We start from the raw sequence: 27504 nt of genomic DNA on the forward strand, positions 1-27504 counted from the left end.
AGAGAGAGAGAGAGAGAGAGGAGGAGAGAGAGAGAGAGAGAGAGAGAGAGAGAGAGAGAGAGAGAGATTTCAGTGACTCCCAAGCTGCATGTCAAGAGGTTGCAGAGACTGTTACCCCGCTTTCCTCCTTTTTCTCACTAAAAGAGATTATAAAGTGTCGCCGAGGTGGTTAGGATTGCAACCAGACAAGACAAAAGCATGGGTCTCAAGGTCTACACAAGGAATTAAGACATGGCTTTACTATAAATGCAGTTTCTGAGAGAGTCCTAGTGAATTACAGGTTTACAACTAGGAAGATCTTATTTCTTTAGACCTTAAGCATAGCCAATTGCTGTCCTAAAGTCGTTAGAAACATCTCTATGACAGTAAGAGTGTATCCATAGGCGGCCGTCACAGTCACAGCAAGGCTTTAACTGAGCAGGAACTCTCAGACCCAAGAGGACCTCAGCTTGAGGACTTCCTTTTCCTTCCTTCCCACTTACTGTTTCCTGTCTTTCTACCCTGCTCCACTCACCGTAGACATAAAACTGAAACCGACCTCAGAGTCTGTATCTGCATGGTTTGGTTATGTCAAGACCGCTCTTTTAGACATTCCCAGGTAAATGACTCCATTCACGGGAGGAACTGCCCGAAGTCCCAGGACTCTTCAGCAGAAAGCTTTTAGAGGTTTGGGCCTTCAGATTCTTTGAATCCCTCACTTCAAGTCCTGCCTCTTGCTGCTTCCATTAACTCTGGATTGCTGTTCAGATTGTGTTCAGATCTTTCATTGCTGTAAAAGTGTCCCCGCACGACTCCACCTTAACCATGCTTCCAATTCCCCAAAGGTCTGACAGCTCCCCCACTTTCACTGTGGAAGCTGGAGATAGTTCTCAACCTTACTTCAGAAAGCCATGAATTCATGTTTATCTTACTCACAAGCATGCTGATTTCATCCCAGAGAGGAGATAAAATGATGAACTAGTATCTTCCATACACAAATTATATAATGCCCCCATGCATGTCTGTGTACCACGTGCATACTTGGCACCTGCAGAGGTCGGAAGAGGGCAACAGACTATCCTATGGGACTGGAGTTAATCATGATCATGAGCTGGCTTTGGGTGCTGGGAACTGAGCCCAGGTTTTCTGTAAGACCAGCAGGTGTTCTTGACCACTGAGCCATCTCTCCGGCTCCATAGTGATACCTTCAGTGTGTAGGCATGATTATCCCCTTATCCATCCTGTGATCCTCAGGCTCACAAATGAGAATTTTCTACCCCCTCACTGGTGCCTTTGCCCCATTCGGGCTCAATTCCCATGTGCTACCCAGTGTGGATCATGTGCCGCACAGTCTTGTTTGGGAGATACGCATACTATCTCCACTACTCTCGCTGTGTCTAGGCCTGGTGGGGTAAACTGATCCAACTTAGCATGAGATAATAGCAAGCTGGCTATTTTATAGGACCAGGCAGTGCCCTATAATCCAGATTTGCTCACAATCAAGCTGACATTTGGACCTCTACCCAGCTCCTCTGTCTTTTTCTTAATTGCTTTGAAATCCACAGAGGGAGAAGATGTACTTTGCTGTCTTGTTATTTGTCCTTATAGCAACAGATCCTGAGAGCTTGTAGCCCTCCTCTCCAACTCCCCTCCTCCTCTCTTCCTCTTTTACCACACACCACTGAATCAGGATTCATGACAGAGACACTACACCAAAAACAGACGTAGACGTCCTCATTTCCAGCTAAGCCAGTCAGGAAAACCTTTGTGGAAGAGGTGATTAATTAGCTCGAAGGAACTGAACAGTTCATTTACACGGGTAGAGGCACCAAGACGCTTCAGAAGTCGGTGGATTGCAGTGTAGCAGGGCTCCAGGGGAGGTATGGCACATGATGTAGCAGGAATCTTAAAGAGTCTTATTAATAAAATCAAACCTGAGGCCAAGTATTGGGGTGAACACTGGAAGATCAGAGAGATAGAACAAGCCACAGCTAACCTCACCTGGCCAACTTCTCAGCTGGTCTTGTTTCCTCAGACTGGAAGCCTCTCAGTCCTCATCTCGAATGAATCTCAGCTGAACTGCTGCTAGAAGCCTTGAAAGCTTAACCAGCCAAATGTTTCTAGTTTCTGGTCCTCACGCCTTATATACCTTTCTGCTTTCTGCTTCACTCCCTGGGATTAAAGGCTTACTTTCTGGGATTAAAGGCGTGAGTCACCATGCTTGGCTGTATCCTTGAACACATGGATTTCTGCCTCTGGAATGCTAGGATTAAAGGCGTGTACTACCACTGCCTATCCTCTGTTTAATATTGTGGCTGTTCTGTCTCTGACCCCAGGTAAGTTTATTAGGGTGCACAATATTTTGGGGAACACAATACCACCACAGAGGTGATTAATTAACTCGAAGGAACTGAACAGTTCATTTACATGGGTAGAGGCACCAAGACGCTTCAGAAGTCGGTGGATTGCAGTGCAGCGGGGCTCCAGGGGAGGTATGGCACATCCTGAGGGCAGACTCTGAACTTCTGAAACGTTCTGCTTAGGAGGGGGGAGATAAAGGAGGAAGAGTGGGTACTAGCCTGGGCTAGCCCTTTAATAATGCGATTTTAAAAAGATAACATATTGACTTATCAAAATGGAAGCAGTTCCTCAAGTCTGCAGCTGTGAATGAGTATTTCCAGCCTATGGGGCTTAGCGGTTGGTTTTCTTTAGTCAATTTCTGGAGGTGGAACTCACACATTCTTTCTCTCCCTCTCCTCCTCCTCCCTCTCTAGGAGACTTCAGAAGCACCCAGGGCCTTCCACCTAATACTTACTCAGCATTTGATGTTCTCTACACCAGGTGTTTGGCAGAGCCGAAAAAACAGCAGGGATTGCACCAGGAAGCCAGACGCCGTGGCTGACAAATCCCGCTGAGTTTGTGAGTCCTGGCCACACCAACAGAGCAATCACAAAGATGGGATTATAAAACTTGATTAAGGAATTGACATTTCCATAGTTGCTAAGCTAACACAGCGGATTTTCTTAGTATGCCACCAGCCTGATTATTTTCTACAAACCTTCTATAAAAAGGAATCTAATCTTTAATCATTTTTTCCAGAGCTGAGGATCAAACATAGGACCCTGTGCCTATTTTTAATCTCTTGAAATAAGTTATTGATCTGCTAAATCCATAATTTGTTAGGGTAGGATTGAAAATTTTGCTTAAAGATTCAAAGAGCCTCCTGGTAGGGAAATTAATGAGATTTCTGCTAAATAATTATTTTCAGAAAATGTTGATTCTTCAATGAATATTAAAATTAGCACATGCTCATGTGCAAGCCCCTGAGTTCTATCCCTGAGTGTCAAACTCCCAGTCTCCCCCAGTGAACTCTCCTACACAACAGAAAAGGCAGCTCTTACATCTAATTCAAAAGAAAGGCCACCAAGTCTGGGTGTCTGTGGTGCAGAGGGATTGAACTGAAGGCAGTGGAGGTAAAACTGGCTTTTTTATTTTTCACAGGGGAGAAAACAATAGTAATATTGCCGAAAGCCCCAGAATTTGCATGTCTACTTGTCTACTCACTGGCAAGGTAGGACTTATCATTAGAAGGGAGATGCTATTTACAGACCATACTGTTTTCTGTGCTTCCAGCTCCTCGGGGGCCAGTGCCCCAAAATCTGGGGAATAGAGATGGTTCAAGAAATCCTTGCAATACCGTTACTATGTAAGCAGAAAGAGACAGGACCCATGGCAAAGATGGCCTGACATAGTGTGATCTAACCTAGCCTGGGGACAGGCTTGTGCTTTGAGACCTGACTGTAACTGGGTTTCTATTCTCCCTTGCAGAGCTGGGTACCCACCCTGGGACTGAGCATGTGCCCCTTTGCCTTCCTGTGTCCTGAAGGACTGCCCGTGGGACACCTCAGCAGACTCCTGAGAGTGAGACTGAGCATCCCTTCCTCAGAAAGCTCCTTTTCTGGTGTAAGTCAGTAGCAGTTAGGGGAGGTGCCCTGTGCCTCCTGCAGCCTGAGTAGCTCCCTGCTTAGAGGCCTTCACCGAGGCAAAGATGGGCCCTGGTCTACAGTTCAGAAAAGAATTTCAGGGTGTGCCAGGATAAAGCCAACTAATTTATTAAGTAGAGATAAGGGATAGATAGTACTCACTTTAGGCTAAAGTGTGAGCAGTTTGGAAGATAAGACCAAGGGACAGGAGCACACACCCGAGACAAGACTGTGGCTGCTAAAGAGAGCTGCTTGTCCCTTAAGTGTCTTAATCTTGTTGCTTTTGAGGTGCTTTATGCAAAGGATGAAATTTATAATCAGGCTTAAAGATTGAGCAAAGTTAAAAAACTATGTAAAAAAAATAGGAGTTGGTTTATTGGTTTTTCTTATCTTGAAGAATTTCCTTTTGTATATGAAATATTATGGTGGTTTTATGATGTATATTGTTTAGATTTAGGAATGTGAGGAGTGCAAACACCATTAAATTTCAGGGTTGAAAACACTCTTACTTCAAGTACACATTATTCATTGTTTTTAAAAACAATTTTTATTTGTGATATCTTCAGGCAAATGAGTGCTATTCTGTGGGCAATTAGATTTTGTCAGGGATGTGAGTGGTTCTCGAAGGCGAGCAGATTCCAGAGTGATGGGTTTCTTTGCTTCCTCTCTTATGTATTTCCCTCTGTTTTCTCTTGCTCAGCTATGTCCTTGAACAGAAGATCACAGCTCCTCCTAGAATGTCCCCGAAGCATCTTGTTCACAGCTTTCCAACTCCTCTCCCTTACCTAGAACTTTTACCCCGTGGGGGCTACTAACTCCCTCGTATACTGGCTATCCCTTAGAAACTGTACTCTTCGTATGCTAAAAAAAAAAAATAAAAATAGCCCCTTTAAAAAAGACTGTTTGCTTTAGATGTTGGGACACCAGCAGATAGACTGAAGGTAGGTAAAGCTGTGGCAGTGAGAGTGGGCTGTCCATCATGCCAAGGGGCACAGTTACCACGGTGGCAGCACTGCCCAAGGAGAGACAGAATGCCAGCAAGGAACTCTCCACTGAGACGAGGAAAGGACCTCAACTAGTGGCACTAGAAAGGTTGGGTACACAAGACTGAAGTGTCCTCTGACCTGCCCAAGTGCCGAGGTACTGGTTTATAGTGTGACAGACACGCAGCTGTTGCCAACTGGCTTCTGATGGCAGGCTGTATCCTCCAGTGTGAGTGTGGCACATCCAAGTTTCAGCACCTCCACAAGGCCAGGGACACCTCAGATGGCATTTCAGTCATGCATCAGCATCTGCAGAGTTTTGGGGGTCATGGTAGAAGTTGTGTCTCAGAGAGAGGACGAAGCCAAGTTTTGTAAATACGTGACATATCTTGAACCTATGTCTCTAAAGAGCTAAGGTTATAGGTATGCACGCCTTGCTCAGTTCACCACGATTACTTAATTTGCACAAGGTGGCTGGCCACTTTCTAGTTGCTTTTCCCACGGGGATGACCACATGTCTAACAAGAAGCAATTTAAGAGAGGAAGCCATTGTTTTGGCTTAACCATTTGAGGGACGACTCTGTCATGTCGGGGAAGATGAGACAGCAAGAGGAGGAAGCTGGCTGGTCACACTGTATCCAAACTTAGAAAACAGATAATGAGCAGGAAGTCAAGGCCTGCCTCCAGTGACCCACTGACTCCCCGGAGGCTTTGCCTCCGACAGTCCCCAGTCCCCCTAAGCACAGCCACAGGCTGGGATCAAGGTCCAAACCTGTGAGATGATACTTCACATTCAAACACAACACCCAGGCATCTTGTTGTTTCACCAGTGGGTTAGGTCTGGGGAGCCCACAGTTTATTGCAGAACAGACTTGTATGTGTAGCAGTCGGTTATTCCCACCCACCACTCTCACAGCAAGTATGGAGGATCTGATTTATATGTTGAAAGCCTTAATTGAACCTACTGTCATAATATTATCTCATTTACTTCAGAGTGAAGCTTCCATTCAACAGGTTCTGCTAGAATAAAGAGAGGGATGGTGGTTGGAGGTATAAGGCAGTGGTACTGATACTGGGGAAAAATTGAGGTCCACTTTTGGGGCTCTTCATCTTATTAATAAAAGAACCCAAGAGTAGTCTTAAACAGATGCAGAGGTCAATTTTATTAGAGCTTAGACAAATAACCCAGGGCAGGCAAGCCCTAAATCTCAACAGCTGCCTAGAGCAGGAGAGGGGAGAGAAGGAAGAAGCCATGCCACTGGAGGTAAACAGGCAGGGAGGTGAGCCCTATAGTGATGGGCAGCCGCACACCAAGGAGGGAAGCATTACAAAGCGAGTGAAGACCAAAGCCTTAGAGAAAGCAAGCTTAGAGAAGAGGAAAAGTTATGCTCTTCTGAGAGATTTGGAGAAGTTGGCAGGTTTGGAATCAACATGGCTGTGCTTTGTAAGGGACTGCACTAAGAAGCAGGGGATTCTGGGAAGGTAAAGTACAGCTTAAGCTAAACCCATCTTCCTAAGGGTTGCCCTGCCTTCCTGACGGGTGTTCCCTTGGTCAGGGCATTCATTTCATCTGCCCAGCTGGCATGTTAGGTCTCCATCCGACCAGAGCTTCCGTTCTCTTGACCAGGCCTTTACTGCCGTGTCACTTTAGTATCTGCCCAGCATCGGCAAGTCTCTGGGTCTGACCTTCAGCCCCGGGAAAACAAAACCTAAGCACAACAACAGCAGAAGCACAAAACACAAAATGGAGAACTAAACAAACAAGACTACGGACGTACTCCGTGTGTCCAGACTTATAAAAAACAACGAACTTTTGTGTGTAACGCACACTGTATGTACAGTGAAACTCCACTCTGGCTTAAGCCAGACTCTGACCAATAGAGTGACATTGGTTACTGTTTATAAATAGGAAAAAAGGAGTACTCTGGAAGGTCTCTGTGGGTGATACAGTGATGCTTGTGACCAGCTGGCTTGGGTACCTTTGTGTCCTGAGGATGTGGCTTCCACTTGAGCAGGAGGCACATGGCCACTGTGCTTCAGCTGTGTCACTCAGAACGTGAGTTTCTGTTGGTGATAGTAGGGCATGGGAGCATAGACACACACACTAAACCAGTTTAGTAGATCCCTAGAATGTTCTAGAGTTCTTTTCTCCTCTTTCCCTCCCCTACTTTTTTTCTTCTTTCTCCTTTACTTTTAGCATACTGTTTGATTATGTTTGTGTTTAGTAAATATTTAAACATCTTGATTATTCTGTAGGGCTGCATGGCATCCTGGATGAAGTAAAATCCCAGAGATGTCCTACTTGCCTGCACAAGCAAGTGAGCTTCAAAATGTCGGAGTCTCCCCTGACTATTAAGGATACTGAAGGCTGTTTTTGGAAGTTCCTTTCTTTAGTCTCCCAAGACATGTAGTATTCAGGGAAACATTTAAATGGGAGCAATTCCCAGCACACCACACCCCTGCACTTACAGCCAATTAGCATTAGCCCAGAGCCAAGCATCTGATCTGGGAATGGAACCCTTTTTATCCATCACAGTACATGGAAAGCAATTAGTGTTTTTATCGTATCTAGTTAAGGGGTAGAAGAAATGGAACTTATAATCACCACTCTCTACTTAGCTTCCTCTGTAACAATAGGCATATGATTTATCTAAACCTCAAATTATTCATTAATGGAGCAAATTGGTAACCTAGAAAAATCACCTTACATTCTGCTAAATCAACTTATTAACATAGTGAAATTAAACTAGACCACATGTAGAGAGCTTCTCACACACACGTCTTCATTTTGTAATGGGTTTTTTGGATATAAAATAACCTTATCTAAACTTCAGACCTCCTGATCTTCCCTGTATCATGACCTGATATAAGGTCTGAAGTTACAGCGGTCCACAGTGAGAAGAGGGGAGCAGGCAGTGGCAAAGCTGGGCAAGAGGCAACACCATTACTTCCTGCATTGGGTAGTAATAGCCCACGCCATGTTCTTCTTCCTGAACCTCAGAGGCAAAAACGGACTAACTTTTCCAAAATAGTGATTTAAATGCAAGATTTTCTATTGTATTTTTACAAAGAATAATTTCCTATTCATACCATCAAAGCAGGCTCTAAACTTATTTATGATTTAGTCAGCTCCATTAAGAATCCATTCAAGTTCTTTTCTTTCTGACCTTGAAATAAATAAAAATCTTGACTGGTAAAGATGAAGTGGCATGATGATGGGCCTGTAAGGGGACATGCTTAGGGGCTGAGGCAGTAAGGTCCACACAGAGGTCCTTGAGCAGTTAGGAAAACATCCATTGAGCTTTTCCCGGTGGTGAACTTGGCCAGGTTCCTAAGGGGATTCCTTTAGCATCTTCATTCTGGAAGGAAGCTCCTGCCTCAGGTGTTTCCTATGGGCTCTCATTCTTCCCTCTAATTCAGCATGCACACCCTGCATGGCCTTTGCTTCATTTCACTGCTTTGCAACATGGCCATGGTTCAAAAGGATTTAGAATAGAACATTAAAAAATTGATGGGAGACTCTGCATGGTGCACATTGACTCAAGCCAGTGACAGTGGTATGTGCCTGGTGACAGTCCCCATAGGTTAGCATCATCGTAAGGGAGAACAGCAAGTATGATTCTTCAATGTAACAGGATCCCTCCTGGAAAGTGATTCTCTTATTAAGGGGGGGGGGGAGAGAGAGAGAGAACATGAGAGCGTGAAATGAGAGAAGGAATCTTTGGAAACACACAATCCTCTCTTTACTCTTAGTGAGTGCTTCGCCCCTCATAGCTCTTATTATCCCACTTCGAGAATGAGCACATTGATTCACCACACACCCACCATCTACCTTCTACTCAACAACTCAGCTACTTCCGCTTTCTGCCTATTCCCTTGAGAGCCAACTTCTGCAGCACATGTCTAATTGTCTTCTTTTCCTCCTAGTCTTAATAGAATATTCTTCAGTCAGGTTTCTGTTTCTGGAACTGTGTTGTCATGGTTACCAATCACCGCCATGCAATCAAATCCAGGGTCCTCATCATCTTACTCCCTACTCCAAGTCCACATCAGCTCCACACAGTTCACTGCTCCCTCTTCCTAGAAACTCTTTCATCTTGTGTTCCCCTGAAAACCATAGCCTTTTGATCCTCTGGTCACCTCCCAGGCGCCCCTCACCTGGTCTTTTTGCTGGATCTTCTTGACTTCTTGGTTAGATGTGTGAGAGCCACCTCAAGTTGAACATTCTACATGAAAATTTTAGATCTCCTCACCACAGCCCAGCTGGTGGCAAGTTTGTCCTTGTAATTCCTCATGATGAAACTTGGACATTATCATTGTCTTCATCTTTGTTTCCTACCTCACACTTGATCAGTATGTCTGTTGGCCTCTTCCAAACATATCTGTAACTGGCCACTTTTCACCAATATGCTGGAAAGAACTCAAGTCAAACCTCATCTTTCCTCACTGGAACCCAGAGGTCTCGTGCAATTACACTTTCTTTTCTTTTTCTTTTTTTTTTAAAGATTTATTTATTTATTTTGTGTATGAGTGCGCTATCTTCACACATGCCTTTATGCCAGAAGAAGGCATCAGATTCCACTATGGATGGTTGTGAGCCACCATGTGGGTGCTGGAAATTGAACTCAGGACCTCTGGAAGAGCAGTCAGTGCTCTTAACCTTTGAGCCATCTCTCCAGCCCCTACTCTTGCTTTCTTAATAGAACTTTCCTCTAAACACAACAGGTAAAGTAAGCCTTCAAAAATATGGTTGTGTTTTGTTTGTGCTAACATCTTGTCTCACTTAGGATAAAACCCAAACTCAACTTCGAAGGAAAGGCTGGAACATCCTTCATCATCTGGATCCTGGGCCCCTCTAGCCTCACCTCACTCTGCCCATGCCTCACTGTGCTGCAGCCACACAGACCTGTTTGCTGTGTTGCAAGCATGGCAAGCCTGTTTTCATTGCAGGGTTCCTGTGGGCTCTACTTTCTGCCCAGGGTTCCTCGGTGATGCAAACAGATACCACTTTGCGCAGGAGAATGCCCAGAAGCCTCTCAGGAACTTGTCTCTATGAGGAAACACCTGCTTTTGTCATCCGCTTGGTTTTTGCAAGGCCCTTTGTATCACCTGACAGATTTATTATTTGTTTGTTGATTGTCTGGTTTCCTATCAGAATGTCAATTTCAGTCAAGAGAGACGCATCAGCTGTTTTATTTTTCCTTTACTGTATTTCCAATATGTGGATAGTACCTGGTGTATACAGTAGACACTCAGAAAAAATGTATTAAACAAATGGCTTCTTTTAGTGACTGGTGCTGCATATCACATGAGTGTCTTATGAGATGAGTTGCAGACCAAATACAGTTGGTCATAACTCCTTTAATGCTGCCTCGCAAACCCCGCCCAAACCCTGCCCAAACACATGGTGGCCTGTTCTGGTATGGGAACTGCAAGATTCATGGTAGGGGTGAGGACCAGTGCTTGATCCCTAGAAACCATATAACATTAAAGCTGAGCATAGTGGCACACATTTGTAATTTACCTTTGAGTAGGTAGCTGCAGGAGGTCTCTGTGACTTTCATAGCCAGCAGAGTGACAAGCCACAGGAGGTAAGAAAGCAGGTCTGCTCAGCAGGCCTCAGTAGCCAGCGCTGATTCAGACTTCTGGATCTGACCCTGAGTAGTTTATTTTAGGCATATTTAAGCACAGCACAATTCTGTAAAAACTATTCTGGTGATAATTAACTCAATCCTGCATGCACAACAAAGTTTACAGAAATCTTCTTACATAACTCAGACCTGACTACTTCAAAACTCTTTGTAAAGTCCATAAAGATAGGTTCTAAAGATGGACTGAGAAAAACAAATTTACAATAATGGTCCGAAGGAGGGTCTGGTCTCTAGCCACACAGATAGTGCAAAGGTCACCAGGTTAGTGAGTACATCTGCTTCCAGCCTTCTGGGGGATCACAGTATTGCATTCCTTCCCTTGAAGGAACAACCCTGTGTGCTGAAGATTCCAGGTTCCTCTAGTGAGCACAAAGTCCTCATTGTCTCCTACAGCTAGTGTCTGAGTAATGATATGATACTTGAGATAATTATCTGGCTTCCATATCATTCACATACACATGCATATATGTAAACACACATGTGAACACACACACACACACACACACACACACACACACACACACACACACACACACTACAAAGTAGGCATTAGGAAAGCAGAGTATCTTCCAATCAGCTGAAGGCCTTATGACCAACTGCCTTCAAGGAGAGACGTTCTGGCAGCAGATTGCCTTTGGATTTGAACTTCAGCCCTCCCCCAGTTCTTCAGGCTCTTGGCCTGCCCTCCTAAGTTTGTGTTTGTCAGTTTCCAAAGTCTCATGAACAAAGGCCCAAAATAAACGTCTTTCTCCACCTCCTTCTCTCCATCCCTGTCTCTCCACACACACACATGCCTTTTGGTTCTGCTTCTCTGGACAACCCAACCTGACCAGTGATGGGCCCTCCCGCAGTGGGCTGGGCCCCCCATATCAATCATTAAGCAAGAAAATGCCATACAGCTGATCTTATGGAGACATTTTTCTCAGTTGGGGTTCTCTCTTCTCATATGATTCAAGCTTATGTAAAACTGACAAAAGACTAGTAAGCACAGAAGGAGACAAAAGGAAGCAGGACTTAATGCAGGAAATAGTGGATTGATCTACCTCCTTTCTCTGTTACCCGGTGCTATAAGAATGGCAGGTCTAAAGGAGAGTGTAAGGGAAGCAAAGGAGGTTTGGTGGTCGGCAGGAAAGGTGGTACTTGGTGGATGAGGGGAGCAGAAGCCACATGGGGCCGTTCTGAAGGAGTGTGTAATGAGGACTGGGAGTGCACTGAGGCCTGCCTGTCTCAGGTAGGGCAGAGGAGCAAGCCAGTGCTATGCAACTTATACCTATTATAATGTATCATAAAGAGTTGCCAGACAGATCAAGAGCTGCTGTGTGATAACACTGGCTGAACTGTAGAAAATGATGGTAATTTACCCCCATAAAGGCTGTGTGGGTACAAGGAGAAAAAACAATGGAGGAGAAGACAGGATACCATTTCTTCACTGTTCTGCCTGTGTCCTAAAAGGAAAGCCTAAGAGGAAGGAAGCAGCAACAAACCTGTGCAGGATGCTCCCTCCTCAGTCAGGGTCCGTTCCTCCTCCCCAGCTGTTCTGGGAGTTACACTTTTAAAGCCATTCTGGCCCCAAAGGGAGTTCTGCTACCCATATCCTCCTTAATGGGGGGAATTGGTTCCCTACAGCAGGCAGGGTGGTCAGCAGAGAGCCTTAGCCTCTTTGTTTCCTGTCTCAACTCTCCTCTTTCCCCTTCCATTTCCCTCAGGCATTGCCCTGGGTAGAGGCAAGATTTCTTCTTCAAACATTGTGACTCTGCAGAGCTCTATTCCCGTCAGCTCCCCACTGGGTTGGCCAAGGCTTAGCTGGGCCTCCATCCTAGCTGTACCTCCTCCATCCCCTTTTTTCCTTCACGGACACTGATTTCTTATAAATATATAGTACCCTAAACTCTGCCTCAGTCAGTATTGGCTTCCAGATTACCCTATCCATGTCCATGCCGTCATCTGCCCTTTAAATGGCCGCCAATCACCTTCATACCACTTCTCGAGGAGAATATGCTTTGCCTGGCATATCCAGAGGGCTGAAAAAGTCCTTAGTATCAAAACCAGAGTTAAAGAGAAGTGGCCCATGATCTCCCCAGGCCCTCTCTCACTAAGTTTCTGAGGTATTGGTCTTTTAACAGAAGTTAAAAACACAGCCGGGTGGTGGTGGTGCACACCCTTACTCACAGCACTCAGAAGCAGAAGCACATAGATTTCCCAGTTTGAGGCCAGCCTGGTCTACAGCGTGAGTTTTAGGATAGTCAGGGCTACCAGAGTAAACAAAACAAACAAACAAAAATTAAAACATCGTGGAATGCTAAAACTAAGATAGATATACTAGATCAGACAATAGGTTAGCATGAACTTGTAAGTCAGAACATAATGAATTTCTGGGCTGGGGATGTAGCTCAGTTGCTAGAGTAGTTGCCCAGTATGTACAAATGCCAGACTCACTCCCCAGTACCACATAAACTTGGCATTTCTGTAATCCCAGCACTCATAAGGTAGAGGCAGGAGGATTAAAGGTTCAGGGTCATTTTGGGATATGTTCAAGGGCAGCCCGGGATATATGCAACTCTATCTCAAGAAAAAATAAAACTATATAAATTTCAAATAGCTTTTGCTCAAGCAGGAGTTGCTTTACCCAGCTGCAAACCCTGGAGAAAATATGTTGATATTTTTCTTGCTATTAGAAAGAAATGCATTAATAATGAGGAATTCTGATATTCCGACTTAGATGGTATATTATGAAACTTCTTTCATTATCTCTGCAGCCCACTTGTGACCCCCCTGATTTTCCATGCTTTTCCCTGGCCCCGTGGAAGTACCACAGACCCCCAAGCATCTTTGATGTGGCCACATACCCTGGGTATGTCATTCACTCATTTTTGTTTTGGGAATCTGTCTTACTTACTTTTGTATTGCTGTGAAGAAACATCAAGATCAACGAACTTATAAAATAAAGCAATTAATTGGGGTTTGCTTATAGTTTTAGAGGTGAGTCCATGACCATCATGGCAGGGAGCATGGCACTGGGACAGTAGCTAAGAGCCTGTATCTGATCAAAAGCAGAAAGCAGAGCGGGGAGGTTGGGGAGAGGAGAGAAGGGGAGAGGGAGAAGGAAGAGTGCTGGGGAACAATCCTTTTCTACACTATGAATATGCATTACTCTCATTGGTTAATAAAAAGCTGACAGGCCAGTAGCTGGACAGGAAGTTAGGCGAGAAAGCAAAACTCAGAATGCTGGGAAGGAGAAGGGCGGAGTCAGGAGCCACCAGCCAGATGCAGAGGAAGCAAGTTGAGAATGCCGCACTGAGAAAAGGTACCAAGCCACGTGACTAAACATAGATAAGAATTATGGGTTAATTTAAGTGTAAGAGCTAGTTAGTAATAAGCCTGAGCTACAGGCTGAGTATTTACAAGTAATATTAAGCCTCTGAGTCAATTATTTGGGAAGTAGCTGCTGAGAGTTGCTGTTGGGACAGAAACTCCCACCTACAGGAGCGAAGAGAGGGGAATGGGAGAGAGAGAAAGACTGGGCCTGACGTGGGTTTTTGAAACTTCAAAGCTCATCCCCAGAGACACAGCTCCAAAAAACTGCCACACCTCCTAACCTTCCCTAAAACAGTTCTGCCTAGGGACCAAGAATGGGAACCATTCTCATTCCAACCACCACAGAATCCCTTTTGGAGTTGTTTGTTTGTTTCTGTGTATAGTTCACACCTTCCCCTCCTGCTCCATGTGGTTTGAGTGAGGATGACTCCATTTATTTATTTATTTACTTACTTATTTATATTTGTCTGTCTGTCTGTCTGTCTCTGTGTGTGTGTGTGTGTGTGTGTGTGTGTGCGCGCACGTGTGTGTGTGTGTGTGCACGTGCGTGTGCGTGTGCGTGCGTGTGCGTGTGCGTGTGCGTGTGTGTGCGTGTGTGTGTATGAGAGCTGTGGCATGGATGTGGAGGTCAGAGGACAACTTGCAGTAGTTGATTGTTCCCTTCCACCACAAAGGTTCCAGAGATTGCATTCAAGTCTTCAGACTTGGGGGTAAGACCCTTTCCTCATTGCACTATCTCACTAGCCCCCATTCTACCTTTTGAAGTAGACTTGGGACCTATGACTGACCAATCAGTGTCAGGTCCATGTCACCATTGGGTTTGGATGACTCAGTTGGACATGTATCTGAATTTCAGGATTTTTACAGAACTCTGAGAAAACAAGAAAGACTTCTCTCCACTATAGTTCTTGGGAGGGCTATGAATAAGCCCAGTGCTGTTGCTCGCTACCTTGTGCTCAAAACTGGCCTCTGTACAGAGTCTATAGAAGGGAAGTGAGCTGGAAGGGAACTGGGCAGACTAGTGGTGATCTGCTGAATGACTGGATCTTGATATACTTGAAGGCAGTCTCCTTGATACTTTCCAAATATGTGACAATCTGTTTTATAGCTTTAAAATGAAACTTTATATGCCTTAAGTGACACCTGGCTCCTGTACTCTGCTCCAGCTTCAGTGAGTATATTTTGTATTCTAAGAAGTGCATCACATTCATTGAAAGTCCAAATATTCCTTCTGTATTTGTTGCTGTGGCATGATTTCTGACCAAAACAATCAAGGAAGGAAGGAAGGAAGGAAGGAAGGGGTTTCTTTGGTCTTACAATTTGACAGGAATTCCAAGATGATGTGGAAAGTAAGACAAGAAGATAGTGATTGATGTTGGCTCTCAGTCTACTTTCTTTCTTTACATAGTCCTGGGATCCCATCCCAGGTGTGGGGCTTTGAATGAAAGTGGCCTCCATGGGTTTATAGGAAGTGGCACTGTTTGGAGGTGTGACCTTGTAAGAGGAAGTATGTCACTGGCTTTGAGGGTTCAAGTGCTCAAGCCAGGCCCAGTGTCTCTCTCTTCCAGCTGCCTGCTGATCCAGATGTAGAACTCTCAACTACATCTCCAGCACCATGTCTACCTGAGCACCGGCATGCTTCCCACCATGATAATGGACTAAATCTCTGAACCTGTTAGCAAGCTCCAATTAAATATTTTTCTTTATAAGAGTTGTTGTGGTCATGGAGTCTCTTCACAGCAATAGAACACTGACTAAGATACCAACCAGGGGATGATGCCATCTCCTTTTATGGTGGGTCTTCCCACCACTATTAAGCTAACCAAAGTAATCTCTCAAAGACATGCCCAGAGGTGTGTCTCTTTGGTGACTCTAAACGCTGTCAAGTTGACAGTATTAACCATCACTTTTTTCCTTGGTGTTTTACAGTGCTTAATCTCTAGAGCATTGAAATCTGATACTCTTGCCATGGTCTTTGACTCTTAAATCTTGTGTTAGGTACTGGCCTCTTCAGTTTGAAGTCTTCAAATTCTTCATTCTTTATTGTCATTGTATCATAGAGTCCATGGTACAGGATAAGTACTTATCATATACATAAATGGAAATGCAGAAAGGGATGATATTATACAAATATCATTTTTAAATATACTGGAAAGTGATCTCCACTGAAGGGGGTAGGTGTGTTTTATTAATTTTTTCATTGAAACTATATGTTGTGGTACATGATTCTGATTTCAGAGTGTGGGAAGGTGAGGCAGGAGGATCTTGAGTTCAAGACCAGCCTGGTTACCAAGAGGCTTTATCTCAAAAAGCAGAAAGCTTTGTTTCTTAAAGAGTGAGAGGATCTGGCTGTGCACAGTGTACATTCAGCTAGGATGTGTGAGTTGAGCAGTAATGTACTCTACAGGGACCCACATACCTTAGCATGTGGGTATGTGAGTCCCTGCAGAGTACAGACTGGCATTACTACTGCTTGCTTTCCCCAGGAACTGTCAGATTCCTATTTATGGAATGGTCAGGAAAAACATTCCTTTCACTTTTGAGGTGAGAAACAATGGGTTCTAGTAACAATGGAAACTTTCATATCCTAGGAAGGTTTATAGTACACCAGAAAATCCAAATCCATCTTCTTCAAATGATGTGAAGTTTTCATGCACATCGTGAAACACCACCACCTGCTTCTGATGAACTTACTTCAAAGTAAAAACTAGTTAGTCTTTTGGCTATTTTAATGAGCTGTTTTCTTGGTTACTTATAAAATTTTTTGCTACAGTTGATCAAATGTTTTAGAGGCATGCAGAAATCTCTCAAACTTGGTTGTTGACTTTACCGAGAGCTTTGTTATTAATAATTTCTTAGTAAGTAGTTCTTTAATCTTCCTGGTTTGGGGGGATAGAACCTTTCTGATATCAAAGGAGGAATAGAGAGATGCAGTAAATCTCTGTAAACACTGGGGGAATGTTGTAGGATGCTCTCTGGCCTTGATGTAGTTTTCAAAATACATCAAAGGAGAGCAACACGAAGCAATCATTCCAAGTCAGGAGTTGTAGATTATGGTGTGGGTGTCTTCCTTGGTTGGGATCTTAAGCCATTGCTTTATTAGACAGAAATGGTTGGGAACAGAAATGCACATATTTTACTCATAGGGAAAGCAAGGAATAATTGTATCTCTTAATTTGATGACATATTGACAGATCTATCAACCATATGTCTCCCTTTTGGGGAGTAGAAATAATATGATTTGATCTGACTGCCTGCAATAAATTCACATTTCTAGGTTAACTTATCTTTTGTGCAGTCATATGTACCTATGTACAGCTGCGTTAGACAAAGCCAATGAAATTAGGCTTGTTTGTACTGTGTTGCTAAAGTACAAATTTGCTGAGTAAGAGTTGGCCACAGACTGGGAAAATGATAAAAATAAATATCACTTGAAATCCTTTTAAATGCACAGTTATATCCAGAAATAGCTCCCTGTTTTTTTGTTTCTTTGATTTTTATTATTTTTTTCAAAGCAAAGAGCAGAGAAGTGAACTCTGCTAATGTTTTTGGTTGGTTTTCCTGTGGTCTTAAAAGTCTCAAGATTCTTTCAAAATTGTAAGAGACAACAGCAATTGGATATGATGACTGCAGTCAATAGCCTGGTGCAGAGGAGAGAAAAACAAGTAGATTTATCTGCAGATGGGAGCACGGCCACACGGCATGTCGGGAAGCTGATTTCCATGGGGGATTTTGGGTTGAAGGATAAGCAAGTATTCTATTGCTAGAATTGCCATCTGAGTAATATTGGACTATTTTAGGATAAACTGCAATCTGGTAATTATCTCTAGTTCTGATTGATAAATTAAAGGGTAGGAAAAATATTAGCTGTTGATGGCCTATTTCTCTGGGTCATTATGAAGGCCAGATGCTTATAGATCAGAAGTAATTTGAAAATCAAAATTAAAAAAAAATTCCGTCTGGCATTCCCAAGTCAGAAGATGCAGATTGCCTTGACAATGTTCTGATTAAGTTGATTCTAGCTGGCAGAGGTAGACCAGAAGTCTCAGTGAGATGGGCTGTTCGCGACTCTGTATGGGAAGCATTTTGTACTAGATAGCATCTGTAATCCTGTTTGGAAGACACTGATGGGATTCCCATCAGATGCTTTTGATGTATAAACTGCATCCTGTTGGTCACATAGTCTTAGTACATACAAGCTTGACAGTTACTAGCATCCTTCATCCAGTGTAGGCTGTACAGGATGGTGTATCTCTGCTTTGCTGGAGTAGAAGGATCTTTATAAACCCATGAAAGATGATCACCACATACGGACACAGCCTGGAACTGGTAGGAAGTTAATGTCCTATAGGTATTGACTTTCAAAGAGCCTGATGGGAACTGGTGCATAAATGTCCCATGCTTCTTGCTTTGGCTAAGACAAGTCTGACTTACAACCCACACAGTCCCCATCAGCTCCTCAGGGATCCCTTAGCAAGGTTGAGCTTAAGCTATCCACAGAGGTAATTAACACAGTTTCCTGTCCCTTCTTACCACCCGATTACTGCTCTCTGGGGCCATCTCTAGTAAATGCATCTACAAGGAACCATGTCTCCTGCTTTGTGTTCTGAAGGGATTACCCAGCATCACTGCCTCTAGACTTAACATGCCGTACAAAACTTGAGGAAAACACAAAGCTATAGAAAAAGGATGGATTCAGTTGGAGCTGTGGAGAGCCTTCCTGTAGGCAGTTTCATTACCTTGGTGAAGGGGTGAGAGACCAGCTTCTATGGTAGTCAATATTCTCTTGATTCTGGAGAATAGTTGTTTCTGGTTTCCAGTCCTTTAACTGTAGAAGAAAGTGTCAAATGTGAGGAGTGAAGGCTCCTCTTCTTCTGTTTGTGTCATTAACACAGGATGAAGAACTATAATTGTAAAGCACTCAGCCTGGTGACTTGTGAAGGAAGAGCAAGCCTAAGAGGTGAGGAAAGAGAGGGAAGGTGGTGGCTAAAACCTCATACTTCTCCACTGTTCAGGCTTCCTCCCAGGCCAGTGTCAATCTGTGACAGATGGGTCATGAGTTTTATGGAGACTGAGTTTTTTTTACTGCTGTGTCCTTACTCATGTGACATCTGCTATTTGATAGCTGCTTAGTTAAGCATGCTGGAAGTGAGTGGATGGATGATCTGACTAGATTCCCTCTTAGAAAGGTGATGTAGGAGAGAGCCATTGGCAGAACAGGGCCCAGTATCTGCTGTTATTTTGGGACATCACCTTGGCAGCTCAGCCCATTCTGTTGGTTATGGTCACCCAGATCCAAGCACAGAACCCCATCAAAGGCCTTCCCTTGGTCTCAGAGTTCTCAAGAGCCCTGGTAAGCAGCTGTGATTCAAAGTTAGCCAGAAAAGATGAGATCACAGAACATTAAGATCAGGACCCTTATGTAGGTTAGTTTTCCATTCTAAACCTAATGCTTTTAATTTATTAAAAGGATCTAATGACACTCTTCTCTGTGAAGTGCTGGATGCTCTTGTTTGATATGTGTGGAGCTCCTGGTATAGTCCTCACCCATTAGTGAATTTCTGTGATTCTCTATTTACCTGACAGGCTCCAAGGTTGAAGAAAGTGAAGGGAAAAGAGGACCAGCCAGTGCTTAGCTTAGGACTCTATCCTTAAAACCAAGGAGCTGTTTATTTTCATTGCTGCATATCCAGAAACTGTGGACATGCTATTGGGAAATCAGAGTGCATGCCTGTAACTCACTGTTTAGAAAGACTAGTCTTTTGAACTTGGCTAAAGCTCAGGCATTTTGGTTTTGGCCCTCCAGGTTTCTGCCACTGTGTCTGCTTCCCTAGGCATTTTGCTTGCCCTGTGGGCTCAGAGCCTGACTGGGAGCTGGTAGCACTTGGCATGGACTCTGTGGGGTATGTGTTCTCACAATGACCTTTCCTGACAGTTTTTCTCCTTTCCAGCCCCCTGGATTAGAGGAGCCAAGCATTCATTTGTCTGTCAAATGTTTTATTTTTGTAGCTACTGAATCTTCCAGTTCAGTAGATGCATTCCGGGCCAGAAGCTGCCTAAATTACTTTTCAACAAAAGCTGCCCTCCAAACTCTCCTTCCTGGGTGTGATGAGGGTAGGAGTGTCTGGCAGCTGAACTCTGAGACACAGTGTGAGCCTGGCTGGCTTTATTGACCAGTGTGCTTTGATTTGTCAAGACCCTTTGGCATTGGAAAGATCTTTCTCCTCATTCTAAACTGAACTGTAAAGAAATAACATTCTCAGTTGGGAGGGATACTTATCTCCATGCCAGACCACAGAATAACTACTGTTCTCCACCGCTTTATATCCTTTCTCTTTTCAATGACTTTGCAGCTTCTCCTATACAAAGGTTCAATCTGTTCCCCCAAATCTTGAATGTGGGCTGGATCTGGAACCTCCTTCCATAAACAGAATGCAGTAAAGTGACCAATTATGAGTTCCTATGACCTTGTACACTTCACTCTGTCTAGTAACATTGCCAAAAGCCATGTGCAAGAGCCCAATGGGCTGCTGGACTGAGACCCAGGCACCATGTGGACCACTGTGCCACAATCCTTAATGTGGGTCCTCTGTGTGGTCTTGTGAGTCTTTAGAAAGGGTCTTTTGATACCTCTAGATTGTAATATGGCAGTTATGGAGCAAACTCTAACTGAGCTTGGGCTTGACAAACACCAGCATTCATTGTGTTTTGATTCTAGGGAGACAGTAAGCAGCATGAATGACAATGGGAAGCAGAGCCCAGTGAGTAGAGATGGCTCTGCAGTGCAGAAGGAACTACCGGATGTTCTTTGACTCCTGATGAGAATTCATGTTCTTCAGCATCTTTTATCATTGTCACTGTGGGTTACTTTCTACTGCAGCTCAGAGTTTGCCTCTAGGTTCACCCTAGGACTTCCCTGTGCCCTGTGGTGCTGTGATAGCAGGGAACAGGTGCACTTACCTGACAAGGACTGAGTTAGTCTTAGAACTCTGATCTTGAATGACCACAGCACATGAGGATTTATGGGGAAAATCTTATACTATGACTCCTTTGTCACATTTAACTGTATGGATTCAAGAAATTATTTTTCAAATATCATCTTTATTCTCAAACAGCTGAAATGTATAAGTAGGATGCAAAGATGCATAATTTGACTCCTGTAAACAGTATTAAATCCTGAACTCATTAACATTAAAAGGGATTCAACCTGACGCTAAAAATAATTTAAATAAATTTTATGTCACAATTTATTTCCTGGAATTTATTTCTGTCCCTAGTAAACTGTTTATTTCTACAAAAAGTGAATTCTGGGTCTAATGCTGTTTTAAAAGTTTGAGGTGACAATATCCAGTTTTTCTTGATTTCATATAACAGAGAAACTTCTCTGTCATGAGCCAAACTCAAGTACATGCAATAGAATTTAGAAAGTTCTAGAAGAAGCAATCTTTAGATATCTGAAGATATTTCTGGATTTGTATGTTTTCCCTTAAGGAAAGTTTAGGACTACATTAATATCTTTTTAATTCAATTTGACTAATTTCCCAGTAAGAATGTGAAATGATTCTTGTTTTTAAAAGACATTTGAGTTTCAAGGGACATAAAAGCTAGATGGAGAAAAATGCTGCTGTGAACTCTGTGCCTCTGGGAAGGGAGCCCTTCTTGCATCCCCTTGATGCCTGTGGTGGGCAGTTTGCTGCTCACCTGACTCCACATTTCCTCCAGCAGAACCTTGCTGGTACAGACACTGCAGTGTAATCCCTGATGTTTATTTTAGGTGTAAATCAATATAGAAATACGCATCCTAGGCCTAGAGGGCCAGAGAGAAAACTGACATCAATTAGTTACACTAGAGCTTATGTACTTAAAAGCCCTGGTTAAAGGTGTTCTCCAGAAGGAGTGACAACATCACTTAGAGATCACTGCTTAGCAGGAGCTGCTGTGTGCACTGGGTAAGCCCAGAGCCTCCTCTCCCGCTTGCCTCATTGCTGAAGGTTGTTTGGGGCTGTGTTTACTATCCTGCTGTGCTATGGATACTGAAAAGAACCCAGAGGGAGAAGTTGGTCTTTTGGAGGCACTGTGTGCATGGGAGGCTGTGACGATTTCCATGGAAGATTGTTGGTTCTAGACACTGAGCAAGCAGCCCCAGCATGATACTCACCTCAGCTGATGCAGAAGAATTTTACAGGGAAGGACTTCTGTAGCTTGGACCTTGGTAAGTCCCCCTGAACATCTTTGAATCTTAAAGGGAATTCTGGGACCCTAGTCCCTCGCTCCATCTATGTTTTGCTTCTTGGCCACAAGTTGTGGGTTTCTATTGTTCATACCACAGTGTGTTGCTTCACGGTAGGTCCAATGCCAAGTGCACACTTATGTCACTTTTCCTGGGGAGATGTGAATGAGCATCTGTTCACTCCACGTAGGGCACTGATGATGGACTAAAGAAATGATCCTACCCAAGTCTAGCTTAGTGAGCCAGTGAGTGTTGGGATGACTTATGCAAGTATGGGTGAAGGACGACTTCAGGAGACTGGATAGCTCAAAAGGAGCTGCATCACTAAAAACTCTCCCATGGTCCCTCCTATGGCCTCTTTTCCCTTGTTATTATATTCTTATTATTTAAAACAATTTTTAAATTTGAAAATACTATGATCAGATTCTTCCCCTTCCCCAGGTCCTTCCAGATCCTTTCCCATTCCTGACCTAGCCAACTTTAAGTTCTTTCTCACAAAACAAACTGAAACCCAATACAACAACAAAATATCCTCCAAAAAGCATCCCCCCAAACTTTAACCAAATAAAAGCACACAAAAACTGTGGAATCCGTTAAATATTGGTCAATTACTCCTGAACATGAGGCCTTCCCTGGAGTGGTTGATATACCCAGTGTCACGCCACTGGAGAAAGCTGATTTTCTCTCTCCCAGCAGGTATAAATGATAATTCAGTTATTAACTTTTACCCTAGTGGATAGGTCTTCATTCATTCACTCATTCATTAATTTTAAAAAAAATCACAAAATAAAATATAATAAGATAAAAAAGCTACCACATCAAAGTTGGGCAAAACAAACTAACAAGGAAATGAGACCAAGAAAAGACCCTAGAATCAGAGACCCACTTGTTCACACCCTCAGGAATCCCTTAAAAATACTAACTTGGAAGATGTAATACAGTTACGGAGGTCCTGGTGCAGATACCTGCAGGCCCAGTGCATGCTGCTTCAGTCTCTGTGAGTTCATAGGAACTTTGCCCATGTTTACTTAGAGGAACGTGTTCTCCTGGTGTCCTCCATCCCCTCTGGCTCTTACATGATTTCTGATGCCTCTTCCATGGTATTCCCTGAGCTCTGAGGGGAGGGATTCAATGTAGACATCCTATTTAGGGCTGAGTGTTCCAAAGTCTCTCACTCTCTCTACATGATGGCTGGCTGTGGGTCTCTATATTTGTTCCCATCTGCTACAGGAGGAGGCTTCTCTGATGATGGCTGAACAAGACACTGATCTATAAGTATAGCAGAATATCATTAGAGGTCATTTTATCACCACATTTTTTTTCTTTTTTTAGATCAATACTATTTGGTTTTACCCTAGGTCTCTGGGTTATCAGGTCTCAGGTGCTTGGTCACTCAAGCAGTGTTGCATATGGGTTCCATCTCATGTAGTGTGCCTTAAGTCAAATCAGACATTGGTTGGTTGCTAATACAAGCTTTGTGCCATCATTGCCCTAGAATACCTTGTAGAAAACCCTTTTGTTTTTTCATCATTGTATAAAAAGCATTTATGGCTGGCTTGGTGTTTACACTGGAATGTAGTAGGGGTGAAGGCTCTCTCTATGTAGGCACCAGCTCGACTTCTCCACGTTCAATAAGTTGTGTAACTGTTTTTTTTTTTTCAGCAATGGGGACTTGCTGTCAGTTTGTGGAGTACAAACTATAGTTATGGCAACAGCCTGGTTATTTGGGGGTTTCTGTGAGGCTCCTTTGGCCAACAACTCAATTAAATGTAATCCATCTTGGTACTGGAAGCTTCATTTGGTAACAAGAGATGGCCAGTTGGGACTCTGTCTCCCCCAATTATTTGGGAATTTCATTTAGATCACTTTCATATATGTATATATTTTAGGAAGTGTTTACTGTATTGGGTCATACTGCCCTCAAATGGCCTTTAATTTTAGCTGTATCTGCCCATGTTCTGTCCCACAACCTCCTCGCCTCTCTCCTTCTCGGTTGATTCCCCCATTACACTCTCCCACCCATTGTTATCTATTATTTCTCTCTCCTAATGAGATCTATCTTTTCCTTCAAGTATCTTCATCTATACCTATCCTCTGTGGTTCTATGGATTGTAGCTTGATTATCATTGACTTAACAGCTAATATCCACACAGAAGTGAATACATATCATATTTGTCTTTCTGGGTCTGGGATACCTCACTCAGGCTGATTTTCTTCTAGTTCCATCAATTTGCCTGCAACTTTCATAATGTCTTTTTTTTTTAACAGCTGAGTAATACTCCATTGGGTAAATGGAGTACATTTTCTTTATCTGTTTTTCAGTTGAGGGATATCTAGGTTGTTTACAATTTTTGGCTATTATAAATAGAGCAGCAATGAAGATGTTTGAGCAAGTTTCTCTGTGATAGGATAAAGCATCCTTTGGGTATATGCCTAAGAGTGGCATAGCTGGATCCTGATTCCCATCTTCCTGAGGAACTGCCAGACTGATTTCCACAGTGACTGCAGGAGTTTGCACTCCCACTGGCAATGGAGGAGTGTTCCTCTTACTCCACATCCTCACCAGTATGATCTTAGCCATTCTGACAAATATAAGATGACATTTCAAAGTAGTTTTGGTTTGCATTTCCCTGATGGCTAAGGATGTTGAATATTTCTTTAAGTGTTTCTCAGGAATTTGAGTTTCTTCTATTGAGAATTCTCTATTTAGGTCTGTACTCCATTTTTAAAGTGGGTTATTTCTTTTCATGATTTATAGTTTTTTTTTTTGCATTCTGTATATACTTTGGATATTAGCCCTTTATTGAATGTGGAGTTGGTAAAAATCTTTTCCCGTTCTGTAGGCTGTCACTTTGTCCCATTGATGATGTCTTTTGCCATGCAGAAGCTTTTTAGTTTCATGTGGTTCCCTTTATTAATTATTAATTATTGATCTTAGTGATCTTAATGGTGTTCTGTTCAGAAAGTCTTTTCCTGTGCCAATGAATTCAAGGCTATTCCTCACTTTTTCTTCTATCAGGTTCAGTGTATCTGTTTTATGTTGAGGCCTTTGATACATTTTGACTTTGTGCAATATATGGTAAGTATGGGTCTATTTGGATTATTCTACGTTCAGACATCCAGTTTGTCTAGTGCCATTGGTTGAAGATGCTGCCTTTTTTTCAGTGTGTATTTCTGGCCTCTTTATCAAAAGTCAGGTGTCCATAGATGTGTGGATTTATGTCTGAGTCTTCAATTTGATTCCAATGATCAACATGTCTATTTTTGTGCCAGCACCATGCTGTTTTTATTCCTGTATCTTATAACATAGTTTGAAATTCAGGATGGTGATTCTTCCAGCAATTCTTTTATTGTTCAGGATTGCTTTATTTATTCTGTTTATTTTCCCTCATATGAAGTTGAAAATTGTCCTTTCAAGATCTGTGAAGAATAGTTATTGGTATTTTGATGGGGATTGCATTGACTCTGTGGATTGCTTTTGGTATGTTGGTCATTTTTACTATATTAATCCTACATACCTATTAGCATGGGAGATCTTTCCATGTTTTGATATCTTCTTCAATTTATTTCTTCAATGACTCGGACTTGAAATCTTTATCATATAATTCTTTCTCTTGCTTGGTTAGAGATATCCCAAGCTATTTTATATTACTTGAGGCTGCTGTGAAAGGTATTGTTTCCCTGATTTCTTTCTCAGTTCACATGTCATTTGTATACAGAAGGGATATTGATTTTTGTGATTAATTTTCTATCCAGCCACTTTGCTGAAAGTGTTTATCAGTTTTCCTGCAGTCTCTTACAGTATCTCCCACAGCTTCTTCTAAAGCCAATACTCTAACTTCTCTTATAGCCCCTCCCACAGCCTTTCCTCCAGAGTCTCTCATATACTCTTCTACAGATCTTTCAAAGTATCTTCAACAGGTTCTCCCACAGACCCTCTAACATCCTCCATCGCCTCTCCAACAGTCCCTCTCACCCTGGATTTTCTATAGATCCTTTATATCTTCTTTTATAGCTCTCCTACAGACTCTGCGAGAGCTTTACCTATGATCCTTCTATAGACACTCAACGGCCTCTCCTACTGCCTTCCTACAGACCCTCACTTCTATAGCCTCTCCTACAGCTGTCCAAGAGCATTTCCTACATCCTTCCTACAGCTTCTTCTACAGCCCTCCTACAGCCTTCCTGCAGCCCCTACAGCCCTTTCTAAAGCCTCCTACAGCTCTCCTACAGCTGTCCTACAAGCCCTTTGTAAATCCTCTCCTGCAATGTCTTCTATTGTTATCTAATTTCTTGTGCTTCAGAAACACACACACACACACACACACACACACACACACACACACACACACACATTTTACTATTTCAGACATACTGAATAGCTATATTCTTCACTGCTCTATCTCTGTTTCTTTATTTTGCCTATAAGCTAGCTATCTGGACATTAGACAATACCCATTCTAATCAAAACAAATTTTCAAGTCCCAACCTAAGGTTTGACCTTCCTCTGGAGGCTTACCTCATTTTTAATATCAATATAACCTTTTGTATTGAGTTATAGCACTCTCTACAGCCTGTGAAGAGCATCATTGTTCTGTGGATGGGAATGATAAGCTTGTTAGGAACAAGGACAGAACATTATATTTCTCTATAGCCTTTGCCTGCCCATCACAGTACTGAGTACAGACTGGGAACTCCATAAATGCTGGTAAAACATGCCTTCCTGACACCTTTCTGCTAAGCTGATGGCTTCATGCTTTCTTGTTCTATAGAGCACTGCTCAACACTTTGTGAATGCAAGGGGCTATAAATACCTGCTTTGGATGTCTCCCATTCTAGATTATAAATATCTGCAAATGCATTCTTTTCATTCCCAAATTGGCAGCATCTTTCACATTGCTGAGCACCTAATAGATTCTTAATATTTTTAATAAACATGTAGGTAGTGTTTCTTCAGTCTGGCGTAACTTGGAACATAATGTAATTCTGCCAGTAAAGGACATTTGTGATGCTGGGTTCTGGGAATTCAGAGGAGTGCATGAGACTGTCAATAAAAATTAAGGGTTGAGAGGGTGCTGTGGGAGGAGCCTTCTGTATGCTGTGAATATGGGTGCTTTCATTGGTTGATAATAAAGCTGTTTGGCCAATGGTGAGACAGGATAAGTTTAGGTGGTACAATAAACTGAGGACTGAGATGAAGAAGGGCAGAGTTAGGAAGATGCAAGCCAGTGGCCCAAAGAACAGGATGCCAAATAACTGCTATGCCATGGGCAATGTGATGATTCATAGATTAATAGAAATGGCTAATTTAAATGTAAGAGCTAGTTAGTAATAAGCCTGAGCCATTGGCCAAGCATTTATAA

Source organism: Peromyscus californicus, unplaced genomic scaffold (assembly GCF_007827085.1).
Source record: "Peromyscus californicus insignis strain IS unplaced genomic scaffold, ASM782708v3 Scaffold_12__1_contigs__length_115047231, whole genome shotgun sequence".
Lineage (NCBI taxonomy): Eukaryota > Metazoa > Chordata > Mammalia > Rodentia > Cricetidae > Peromyscus > Peromyscus californicus.